The 12,880-nt window shown below is 50.6% G+C and overlaps 1 protein-coding gene and 1 long non-coding RNA gene across 4 annotated transcripts in view; one reads left to right on the forward strand and one right to left on the reverse strand.

Annotated features, from left to right (window-relative positions):
- The window catches only part of SMPD3 (sphingomyelin phosphodiesterase 3), an 81,713-nt gene that overhangs the window by 32,745 nt on the left and 36,088 nt on the right, over window positions 1–12,880 (reverse strand). The gene's annotated exons all lie outside the window — the stretch shown is intronic.
- Window positions 1–12,880, forward strand: part of LOC138418647 (uncharacterized) — a 51,099-nt gene that overhangs the window by 5,775 nt on the left and 32,444 nt on the right. For all 3 annotated transcript variants that reach the window (XR_011248669.1, XR_011248671.1, XR_011248670.1), the window contains exon 2: window positions 11,982–12,134. This is a non-coding gene — a long non-coding RNA (uncharacterized lncRNA). The remainder of the gene's footprint in view (window positions 1–11,981; window positions 12,135–12,880) is intronic.

Raw genomic sequence — 12,880 nt, forward strand, 5'->3', positions numbered from 1 at the left:
AGTGGAGTTTGCGGTATAGCAGCCCATGTCTGTGGTCTCTTTTCACCCTGTCCTCCCCCCACCCCCCCGCCCCCAGGCTCCAGATCAAGGAACCCTGACATATATGGCCTGGAGCCCTCAGGGTGCGCCAACCTCTAATTACATTTCTTTTTTTAAATATTGATAAACAGTTCCTCTGTTGATTCAAATGTTTTTAAACACCGAGCCTGTAGCTTCTGGCTCAGAACAGACAGAACAGATCCTCCAGGCCTCCTTAGGCCTCGAAGCTTCTCCCCAGTTGCCTGGGCTCTCGGCCTCTCATTTGACCACTGAAGGAAGAAACCTGTCCCTCTGGCTTCCCTGGTGGCTCAGATGAAAGAATCTGCCTCCAGCGTGGGAGACCTGGGTTTGATCCCTGGGTCAGGAAAATCCCCTGGAGAAGAGAATGGCTACCCACTCTAGTATTCTTGCCTGGAGAATTCTATGGACAGAGGAGCCTGGCGGGCTATATATATAGTCCATGGGATCAGAAAGAGTTGGACATGACTGAGTGACTAACGCTTTCATTTACCTGGATGGGGGTTTGCAGGGTCGGGGGGTGTCACTTCAGGATTCAAAATCAGGCCTGGCTGGGCTTCAGGGTAAGGCTCGTGTTCCCCAGGTGGGGACTTCTGGCCTCTCTGTCTAGCTGGGCTCCTACTCTGGGTTCAAGGTGGAGGTGGGGAGGGTGAGGTGGAAGGGGCCAGCTTCTGCTGCCCGGTGGCCTGATGCTGCACTATACATATGTCACCCCCTGAATGGGTATTGGTCCCTGGTCCCACAGGTTTGTATGTAAACAGGATGACAGTGGAGTCCCCCCCTCCCCAATTCTCCCCACCATGGCTGCTACATGGGATGGAGGGGAGGGGGAGTGGAGGGGACCCCTTCTAGTCCCACAGAGTCAGAAGAGCTAAATGATATCCATTCCATCTTGGGGACACTGACATACCAGGACCCTCCAGGCCCAGACTCCCTCAGACATAGCTGACTGCACTGTAGGGGGAGGATGGTGGTCCCCGTGGCTCCTGGATGACTCAGAGCCCACTTGGCTGCTTCTTGCCCAGGCTGCCCAGTTCCCCATCCTTACTGATCAGAGGACTTGACCAGCAGCCGGGTATCAACATCGCTTCTGAAATGACCACGTCCAGAGAGGAGCGCCTTGTTACAAACGCAGCAGGTCGGTGAAGCCTGTGATATTGCAAAGCCGTCGGCTTTGTGGGTCTGAGGCTGAGTTCCTGACATCGCCACACCTCCCCATCTGACATCGTAGCAGGTCAACTACTATTGTTAACCATTTTACAGATGAGGAAACTGAGGCCCAGAGAGGTAAAGCATGCTGCCTGAGATCACAAGGGAGGAGTTGGGATTTGAACCCAGGTCCATCTGATTATGAAACCAGAGAGCTTCTCAATCTATCCTGTCACAGAGCATCCTGGTCTCACCTCCTGCCTTTGGCAAGTGGTCTCTGGAAGGGGGCACCCTCAGATGTTAGCATCAGGGGAGATGTGGTCCTGGGTGAGGGCCAAGGGCTCTATGGAGGTACTAGCAGCCATGGTGCTTCTTGTCAAGTCTTGCCCAGGTCCTCTTGGATGTCCTTTTTAGTTGGGGGACCTGTTAGCGTGATCCATCTGGACTGCAATTTAAGAAGCAATCATGATCAGCTTGGTGACCATCAGGCCTTCCTGCTACATGCCAGAAAATGGACCTAACCCTGTTAAAGGGTAAATCAGATATAATCAGCTGCTAATTCAATGGAGAGACTCTATCAACATTTATCAAGATACAGAAGCTGGTCCAGTGAGTTAGACAACAGTGATGGTTGGATTAGACTCATAAGAAGAACCAACCAGTACTTTCTGAGAGCTTTAAAAAAGATTAAGTGGAAGAGAAACTTTCTCAGTGCCATACGTTATAGATATACACAGTCATGTGTCCCAAACGTAGATGGGGGTGACTTTCAGACTGGCCACGTGCACACCTGCAGCCTCATCCTGCTATGGTCTCATTTTTCCAGTCCTGACAGAGGTGCCTAGACCCCTGGAACACTGCCCTGTTCAAAACCGAAGCTGGGAGATCAGCCAGTAAATGGGACTGGCCCTTCCCTTTCTGTGCCTGAGGATTATAAAATTCTCAGCCATGGAGTTCGTGGACATAGAAAATGTCTGACCAGCTCTAAGTGGGAAAGAAAATCTCTGCTAACTGGTGGTTTGGGATTCACATAGGCCAGATCATAATCAGATTAGTGAGGATTGATTGGATCTGTTACTTCCAGATTAGACTGAAATTTTGGTCCCCACTTTGTTCCCAACTGCCAGCCCAGCTGACCACCAGGGAGTGATCCAAGACCCTCTCTGCAAGCTCACAGAGGTGGTGGCCACTAAGAGCCAACAACGTTCCACAGACTCCTAGCCCAGCCTCCCTTTGCTGCAGAAGCCTGCCTTCTAGACCCCTCTGCAAGGAAGAACACTCCCCACCCACACCGGGGCCAGCTAGTGACTTTCCTCTGATCTGTCAAGTCCCTCTTTAGGACTTTGCTTCCCCAGCTGCTCTCACAGTTGGTAAGGTCTAACTCCTATAATAAATATCTCATGCCATCATGCTTGTATGGTGCTGCCTACCACTATTGAGCCCTGAGTGATACAGCACCCTTAGTGTCTCTCCCCCATCAAATGGGGGTGGTGTGAGATATACCAGGCCTTAGACGAGGACTGCATCCAGGTGCTAAGGGCTGTGGGCCTGGGATTGATCCTGGAGGGTACATTTGTCACCATCTGAGGACAAGCTGAGGATTTCCCGGGTGGTGCCAGTGGTAAATAATCTACCTGCCAGTGCAGGAGATGCTGGAGATGCAAGGTTCGATCCCTGGGTAGGGAAGATCTCCTGGAGAAGGAAATGGCAACCCACTCCAGTATTCTTTCCTGGAGAATCCCACGGGTAGAGGAGCCCGGTGGGCTACAGTCCGTAGGGTCGCGAGGAGTCAGATACAACTGAGCACGAGGAGTAAGAGGACAAGCTTAGGCTGGAATCATTTCTCAGTTGGGCCGTAGTGTTCTGGCTCTGGTCGTGGGAGCCCCGCAGAGCAGGGCTCACGTGAGCTCGGCAGACGTGGTCATGCTGGTGGTGGATGGTGTGGGTGGCCTTCCCAAGGTCTGACTGGTTACCCAGCCCAGTGGGTGCTGTAACTGAGTGTTAAAGGCAATGGCTGGGTAGAGCCTTTCCTTTCGGATGCTGGTATCTCAGTCCAGGACTCACCCCCAAGTTGGCACATCATTCCCCTGGAAGCCAGTGTGTGCTGAATTAGGAGGCTTCCAGGAAGATGCTGAGAAGGGCAAGAATGGCTCCCTGGGACTGAGACCAGCTCTGCTGACTTGCTGGTGAGGAGGCTTTGTTCCTGGAATGATGAGGAGCTAGTCTTGCCTCTTTGAAGCTGGAGATGAGATTTGTAACCACCGCCTCTGTCCCAGGGGCGATCCACACAGCACACCTGTCCACTATATTCAGGTCCCTGTTCAAACATCATCTCCTTGACATGGCCTCTACTACCTATATAAAATAACACTCTTTCCACCACTCTCCATGCCCTTACCTGGCTCCACTTTCCTTTCCCGAATATCACCATTTCACACAGTATGCAGTTCTGTATTGTCTTTCCTCCTCCAACAGGAGGTGAAGCCCATCAAGGCAGGGACTGTGTCTGTCTTGTTCCCCATGATCACCCAGGACAGTTTAGTCACTCAGTCGTGTCCAACTCTGTGACACTGTGGACTGTAGCCCGTCAGGCTCTGTCCATGGGATTTTCCAGGCAAGAACACTGGAGTGGGTTGCCATTTCCTTCTCTGGGGGATCTTCCCAACCCAGGGATCCAACCCAGGACTTCTGCGTTGGCAGGAGAATTCTTTACCACTGAGTCATCAGGCTCATAGAAGACACCAGTGCAAATTTGCTGCAGGTCAGAACTGCCTTCTGTGTAAAGAAAAGTGTCCTGATCTCCCCTCCATTTGTCTTTCTCCTCCTAACCCAGAGGAAGGCTACTGCTTGGAGTCAGGAAGGCTGCTTTGATCAGTTAGGTACCAAACAGGAGTTCTCAACATCCAGGGTTTTTGAGTTTTTTAAGTCTTTTTTTTTTTCCTAATCACTACTCTTGATTATGGAATCTGTAACCATTTTGGAAGTGGATTTGGTATGATTAAATTCTTTCCTAGCTTAATTCTTTATGGAAAACAAAAGTTTTAAATGAAATGGATTAGAGTGGATTTGCTGATGTTTGATCGTCTGCAGGATAATTCACCCCGGCTTCCCTCAGCCCCAAGGCTGGGCCAGCACCCTGAAGGATACATCACTGGATCCTCCTAAGTGGAGGAGAGAAAATCCCCATTTTTACAGAATGCTCGTGACTGAATGGGCCGAGGCCCTTGAGGAACTCTCAGAACACCTAGGGGCTTCACTCTGCAGGGAAGAGTCCTGGGATGAGGGGCAGCAGGCCATCCCTGGCCTGGTTACCGTGTTTCCTCCTGGACTACCCATAATCACAGCTCAGCAGATGCAAGGGTGAGTGTGCAAGGCTGGGGCACGAGGAGACTCTGGGTGGGGGGGAACCTTTAGTAGTGGGACTGCTGGACGAGTCTAGTCCCTCAGGAGCAGGAGGCGAGCACCTGTGTCTCTAGCCCACCTGTCATGAGGTTCCTGCCCACAGAGGCTGTGCACAGCCCAGCCCAGTACAGAATCAGGGGGATCATGACAGCCTGAAACACTGTTTCCAAGAATAGAGCATAGACAAGAAAGCTCTCTGCCTGAATTGGAAATGAAAAGGCACGGATACTTGGCGGGGCCCCTCCAGTGACTTGGAACACTCTGCAGGAAACCTTGTTCTTGGCGACACCAGAAGTGGGGCAATCGCTGTGACCTTGGTCACATGTGTGCAGACTTGTGAGGGCCTGTGGGCCTGGCTGGGAGAGACCCTGGCTCTTACCCAGACACTTGGTAACTCTTAGAAAATGGGATTTCCCTCTTCTGATGATTTGATTTTTAACTTATTTCTGGAATTTGTAGCTTTTAGTAGAGACCTACATCTGAGGCACTATGGGTAGAGACAGCGAGGTTACTGTCCAAGGCAGGTGTTTTGATAAAGGTTTGGGGTTACATCCTTAGGACTCCTGGCTGCCCTGTGTCTTCTGTCCCCATGGCAGGACCACATGGTTCCCAAGACTGCCTCCTTCATGAAAGGAGACACACAAAGTCATTCTGTCTGGGAGGCCTTATGTTCCTCTCTCATCATGAGGAGCCAAGCTATACTCCTTGAAGAAAATAGTGACTTGGAGCAAAACATGTAGCCTGAAAGGCCTTTTCCTCTTTCGGAAATGTAAGTAAACATGGCCAGGGCCCTGGAGAGATGCCACCTCAGCCACAGGATGGCACTCCACAGGGGCTACCCTTTCATAGTAAAACCCCTGGTTCATACCCTCTCCTCGCTGTGTACAATTTGGGGGCTCAAGTGCCCCTCACCTCTGAGAGTGGAGATCCAGTCATCCCTCAGCCCTCAATCCAAGACTTAACAACAGCCAACACAGGTGGAGCCCATGCTTTATGCTGGACATGGGGCCAAGGGGTTCACCTCACTCTGTACTTAATCCTGGTCCCATCCCAGAAGCCCTCAGCAGTCATGGCTTTAGCCCTTGCTCAGCAGTGGGGCTGGGGTTTTAAGCCCCATGGGTCTAATGCTGGAGCCTGTGCTCTTAGCCCGTCTGCCATTCTTCCCATGGGGCCTGTCTGATGATTCATGTCTTATTCTACACCCAGAGACAATGAGGCGTAAACCAGAATAAAAGGGGGCTATTACGATACCACTATTTGCCGTTTATCTAAATTAGGTAATAAATCAGAGAGCCACTTGGAACACTATACACGTCAGCCTTCTGAGCATTTAGTTATCACTTAGTGCCATTTGATGGTGCCTATGGTATAGTTAACACTTTCATCTAGAAAATAAATTTCCGTGAAATGGAAAAGTGAAAGAGAAGATACGTTTAACCTGCCCCTCCTCTTCCTTGGAGACTAGGCACAATCCCCTCTCGGTGGTCGACTGGGGTGGCTCAGGCTAGTGAGTGGGCACGCTGGCATTCTCAGCTCTCTCCAGCCCAGATGGTGTCCTGGGAAGGGGGACGGCTGTCGCTGAGGTAGCAGCAGGCCCAGCTGAGCCCCACAGAGCTTGGTGCCCATTCATCAGCCTCAGCAGGATCGGACATCTGCCACTGGCATTTCCAGATGTTTGCCTTTATCACACGTTGATGCAACTCAGTGTTTTCATTAAGGGCCTCGTCAAAAGCTCTAGCTGGTTGGGAACGCTTATTGTTCATTTTATTTGAGTTCCTTATCATGTTCAAAATGTTCCAGGCGCCATTAGGAGACACAAAAGCCTCAGAAAACACAGTTTCAGGGGGCGGGAGCTCACCGTAGCGTGGAGGAGACACGGCCACTGACATTTACAAACATTTTGCTGAACAGAATCAGCCGTTAGGCATGAAAGTCGCTCAAAGCAGCACAGCAGAGCACGGGGTGGTGGTGGTGGGGGGAGGTTGGTGGTAGAGACAGGATTTAATGTTCGCCTGAGGGAAATCTTCTAAAATCAGATGGGTGTTCCAGGCTGTTTGTTCATTAACATGGTCTTCCGATTACTTCCCAGTGAGGATGGAATGTGGGGGCCAGATAGGAGGCAGAGGCTTGGTCAGGAAAAGATGAAAGGGGACACGCATTTTGGCTTGAGATTAACCTTTGAGGTACAGGGCCAGGCATATTATAATTAATGCTTAATCATAAATGGAGCTTGGCAGGCTGCATTGATTCACACACAGGTTACTAAAGGCATTTAGGGAAAACAGAATGTAGGCAATGAGAACTGTCCTCATCAATTCGTAAAATTCACATCTGAGACAGCATGCTGGAAGTACAGAGAATGCTCCTTATAGGTATAAATTAAAGCCATCTTCCTCAGAAAAGGATAATTTAAATGATCAATAACCTCTTGAAAGAATACCTGGAGGGTATATGCCTTTTAGAAATTGACTTTGTTCACTCTCCGCCTCTTATCAAAAAAGGGTTTTGGAGGCTTATAACAAAAGATATGACAGTGAAGTTATTAAAATAGAAATGGGAAATTAAAACCCAGTCAGAAAAGAGAATACAAAATTTCTAACTCCAGCGACTAACCTTCTGTGATCAAGCTCTAAATTTAATCCTGAACTCCCTGGAATCCAAGGTGAAGAGGGAAAGCAATCAATTACATAGGTTCAGCTACGTTTAGGACAAAGCATGTCAGCTCACGAGTATTTGATTATTTGTGAATTTATAAAAGTAAGAGGCAGAGGAAACGTCTGTGAAAATGGGGGGAAATATTTTTTTTTAATATCTGGAAAAGGAAGGATGGATTTTGAAATTTTTGGGTGAGAAGCAAAGCTTAGGCAACAATGACTGATGCATTCACTAAGATCTGGGTGGGTGAACCTGGGGTGGCTCCGATGCAGTCACTTTATTGTTGAATAAATCAATTCAGTGGTGAGCGAGCCACGGTCATAACCAGGACCCAGGCATTTGGTGTGCCTGGCCTGTCCTTGGGAAGAGGCCGTGTCCTATTTCTCTGTACCAGTGCCTGGTACATCGTGCACATAAAGAACTCAACCATGGCTCTGTTTCTCCAGGGCTGAGAACTCCAGGAGGGCAAGGACACAGTCCCAACACGCCGGGACGCCTAGTCCTAATAGTGGCTCCTAGCAGCCACTCAGCTGGATGGAGTTGGATGCTAATAGCTCACAAACTAAAAATGGGAAACGTATCATAAAATGCCAACCGCTGTTCATTGGAGCAACTTAGTGGGAGCATTTTCCCAACTCTCAGTGGCCGCGGTCAAATCTGACAGCTTTCGTGGTGGAGAACTCCTGGATGGACCTGCCGGGGTGGGGCAGGGGGCACGTAGTTATGAAGAGTTGGATGAGTGGGTGCAGTTGTGACGTTGGACTTCTTTTTCAAAAGCTCCGTTGTGGCCCTTCTGACAGAACGCTGACTGCAGGGCTCTGCAGGCTGTGTCGGTTCTCCTGTGGCCCTGCCAGCGGTGAGGTGGGGGAGGGACCCTCAGTGACAGCGCTGACCTGTCTCTAGCTGTCTTCCCAGCAGGCTTTAGGGTGAGATTCGAGCAGGCGCCACATTCCACCAGCTAGTTTGCAGCCGCCTTTTATCCTCAGTCGCCCAGTGCAGATTACTGAGCCGCTCTGAAGAGCCTTTCTGTTTCACCCTTTTCTTTCAGGAGTCCCTCGAGGGCTCGTTTTGGCGCTGCAGAGAATGATTTTGCCACAGGGTGGAGCCCTGGGCTCAGACGGGCAGGGTCTCGTGGAAGCCCCTGAGGTCAGGAATGCTGGGGGCGCCACTCGGGAGGCTATGATGTGGATGTCAAGCCCCCAGGAAGGGGGATGCCTCTGCCAGCAGGACGTGGCCTGTGGCTGGGGTAGGCTGTGTGGGTCCCTTGGATCTCACACTGGGTGTGTGTTGTGGGGGCAGTTGCGTCTGATGTCGGAGCACTGGTCTGGGCAGGATGGCAGGGGGCATCTCTGAAGTGGGGGTTGGCATAGTTGCTCAGTAACACTGGATCAAGGGGTCCAGAAGGTAAAGGCCTCTCGAAGTCCTGTTGCAGTGTCTGGCTTGGAGCCCAGGCTCCCGTAACTGTGGTTTACTGTGCTGGTGACCCTCCCCTGGAGGCTGAAGGACCCTCCAGTTCCGTCCCTGCAAGTCCTCACTCCCTCGATGGAGGAGACGCTGAGGTTATCAGCCACTCAGGGAAGCGTTGTGGCCTGGCTGACCCTGTGCGAGAAGTGGGGCTCTCTGACTGCCCTGCCTGTCCCCTGAGGGCTGCGAATTGAGTGCTGTGAAGGCCCCCAGAGAAGGCTCACAGAACAGAGCCGTACACACAAATGCCCCACGAGGGCTGGCGTTAGTGTTGCTCCACAGGCATTAGGCCTGCTCCACAGGGCTCCGGGCGCAGATTTCAGGGTCAGGGTTCCACTGAGAATCATTTTATCTGTTTCTCTACCACCATGGATGGAAATACTGGAGTAGGTCCTAGTTTTTTTGTTTGTTAGTTGCAAAGTTGCCCAGACATGGAAAAGAACTTATAAGCCAGAGGAAGGGCCAACAAGTAAGTCAGGTAAAATAAACAGTGATAGTGGTATTGGTTGTAAGGGTGGGCCCTGAGTCTGCAGTGGATGGAGAGAGTTTAGGCAGAGTGAGGACTCCTAACAGCTGGACCACGGCATCTGAAATGTGCTGTCGGGAGTCGCTCAGACTCCGCAGCAGATGCTGGGGTTCTGCCCAAGTGAGGATTCCACCGGCCAGCTTGGCGGCCACCACAAGAGAGTGGGGGCTGCTCAGCATGAAGGTGTGAAGAGAGACCAGAATGAGAAAGCGGCAGGAGGAGACCATGTGGCTGAACTGGCCTAAGATCTGAATGCCCCTGAGGTCATGGGGCAGGGTGGGGTGGGGGTGGTGCAGGCAGTGTCCAGACAGCACCAGCCTGTGTGCCATCCCTCGGGTGGCTGTACCTGTGGGGAGGGTCAACCCAGTCCCCTTGCTCCTGGAGGCCTGTCTTCCTGCCAGGACCACCTCAATCCAGTGACCAGAGGCCACACAAACTCCTCGGGCACTTGGTACTGGGGCATTGCTGTGGGGTTGGAGTGGGGAGCTCCAGTTACAGGGGTCATGCTACCTGACCAGATAGGGGCCAAGGGTTGGAATCTGAGGGCAATTCCCTGACAGCCTTCACCATCCTCTGCCAATGTGACTGCTAAAGTTCAGGATGGAGGCCTGTGGGGCCCAGTCAAGGCCCTGTCTTGACTCCTGGCTTAGTCACCTCTGCCTCCCCTGCAGTCACAGATGGAGGTGTGGGGAGCGATGGGTGAGAGAGGAAAGGGCAGGGTTTGGACTGAGGCTGAGCTGATGGCCAGCTGGGCCACCCACAAGAATCAAGGTGGGGTAGGTGGAAGTGACAGTGGGTAAAGATGAAAGATGAGGAGGAGGCAGCAGTAGAGGAAGGCACAGCCAACATGCAGAGCATCCTTCTAAAACCAGCTGGGTGACTAAAGTGAGCCCCAACCTTTATCTCAACTTCTGACTCTGTGAAATGAAGCTCCCTCCCTGCTCTGTCCTGGTAGTACCCACAGGAAGGGGCTTTGATACCCCCGAGACCCCAGGGCAGGTGGATGGCTATCAGGAAGTGCAGAGGGTGGGAGTTGAGGGGTAGAAGTGGAAGTGATGTGCAGACCCAAGGAATTCGGGAGTCTGATCACCAGGTTTGGAGACAGGGTGGCTGGGAGGCCAGTGTGCCTTGAGTAGGAATAAGGGTATGGAGGAAGTGTGTTCTGTGACATGATGAATTCAAGGTGACTGGCAGCTGCAAATATGGGCCTGGACCGAGGAAGCCACAGAGGCAGGAGGCTGGTGAGGGTTGGTTGCAACAGGAAGTTTATGAAGAGCCAAGGGGCTTCCCTGCTGGCTCAGATGGTAAAGAATCTGCCTCTAGTGCAGGAGTCCCTGGATTGGGAAGATCCCCTGGAGAAGGGCATGGTAACCCACTCCAGTATTCGTGCCTGGAGAATTCCATGGACAGAGGAGCCTGGCGGGCTACAGTTCATGGGGTCGCAGAGTCAGACACGACTGAGCGACTTAAAGGGGCATTTGCTGAGCAGAGAAACAAGGCCAAGGTAGTGCTGTGGGGAGGGCGGTCATCTCGAAGCAGTGATGCATCGAGATGCATCTAGAAGAGGTGACAGGAGGGAGGAGATGAGGCAGGAGATCGCTGGGAAAGTGCGTCACGTGGAGGCTGGGGCGACAGGGCCAGAGCTGCGCTGGAGAGGAATGGCAGAGGGATGGGGATGACATGCAGATTGTGAGGAATGAGGGGATGATGAGGACATAGGGGAACATTTTACTGACAGTCAAGGTTCCCCTCATAGCACCTCATCGAACCATGAGTCCTCACTAGCCCAGTGCCCCACTGCCATGATATTTGCCATTCCTGGCTGCCAGACACAGCCCTTGGGCATGGGTGGGAAGAAAGTCCACCGCCTGGGTGACAGCCCTCAAGTCCCACAAGTGATCAGACCACCTAACACCAAACATATAAAAGGTCAGGATCGGGACCTTCAACAGATTTCCAGTGGCTGGAAATCCCCAAACATGGCTGTGAATCCAGAAGTAATCAGTCATAATGGCTGCCACTGCCCCCCGATAAGAGGGGAGGACCCTGAAACCCTCACTCAGAGCCAGCTTGCTTTTTTTCCAATTCAGGCTATTTTATTTTACTATTTGTTAAACTTTTGTATTGAGATATAGCAGATTAAAAATGCTGTGATAGTTTCAGGTGAACAGCAAAGAGACTCAGTCATACATGTACAGGCATCCATTCTCCCCAAAACCCCTCTCCCATCCAGGCTGCCACATAACGTTGAGCAGAGTTCCATGTGCCACACAGTAGGTCCATGTTGGTTATCCTTTTTTAACAGAGTGATTATCCTTTTAATAGCAGAGTGTACCTGTCCATTCCAAACTCCCTAACTATCCTTTCCCTCATCCTTCCCCCCCAGAGCTGACTTGCTTTTATATAACACACAGTTCTGATCAACATTGTAACCTGGTTTCAATTAAAAAAAAAAAATCAAAATCAAGAGAAAAAAGCACAAGGTAAATGGCAGTGCAAATCTCTAACGTGTGAGATCATGATGGGGAGGGCTTGGCCTGGCCAAGCTCTCAGTTCCCACTAAAGACTGATAGTGTATGATTGCCACATTTTCATAAAGAGGATCCTAGAGTTATGAAGACATCGTGGAGTAATATTCCATCTCCGTTGCTTAAGAAGGCAGGGCAACTCAAAAAGATACATGTATTATTGCCCCAGCGTTCATTGCAGCACTGTTTCTGATAACCAGGGCATGGGAGCAACACAGATGTCCACCGATGGAGGGATGGATAAAGAATAAGCGGCACATACACACAGTGGAATATCGCCCGGCCATAGAGAAGGGTGAAAATGCCATTTGCAGAGATGCGGGTGGACAACAGAGACTATCATTCTGAGTGAGGTGAGTCAAACAGAGAAAGACAAATATCATATGATATTACTTAGCTGTGGAATCTAAATCTAAAAAAAAAGGTACAAGGGAACCTATTTACAGAACAGATATAGTCACAGATGTAGAAAATAAACCTATGTTTACCATGGAGGAAGGGAGGGATAAATTGGAAGCCTAGGATTGACATATACGCAGTACTGTATATAAAATAGATAACTAATAAGAACGTACTGTATAGTACAGGAGCTCTACTCAATTCTCTGTAATGACCTATATGGAAAAAGAATTTAAGAAAGAGTGGATATATGTATAATTGATTCACTTTGCTATACAGCAGAAACTAACAGCCTTGCAAATCATCTATGCCCCAATAAAAATTAATTTTTTTTAAAAAGAAGGCAGGGCAGTGTATGGTACGTGTTAGGAAGTGCTTTTAAAAGTTTAGGCTCTTGAGCAGGGAATGAAACCCCGTTTATCGAGCGCTTGCTGTGTATGCTGGTTCAGTCACTAATTCGTGTCCAACTCCTGTGATCCCATGGACGATAGCCTGCCAGGCTCCTCCGTCCATGGGATTTTCCAAGCAAGAATACTGGAGTGGGTTGCCATTTCGTTCCACAGAGGATCTTCCCAGTCCAGGGATCGAACCTGGGTCTCCTGCATTACAGGCAGATTCTTTACTGACTTGAGTCACCAGGGAAACCTGACTGTATATTCACCAACCTAAATACGTTTACCTCCTAACAATCCTGCAAGTA

The sequence above is a fragment of the Ovis canadensis genome, chromosome 14 (genome assembly GCF_042477335.2).
Source record: "Ovis canadensis isolate MfBH-ARS-UI-01 breed Bighorn chromosome 14, ARS-UI_OviCan_v2, whole genome shotgun sequence".
Taxonomy (NCBI): Eukaryota; Metazoa; Chordata; class Mammalia; order Artiodactyla; family Bovidae; genus Ovis; species Ovis canadensis.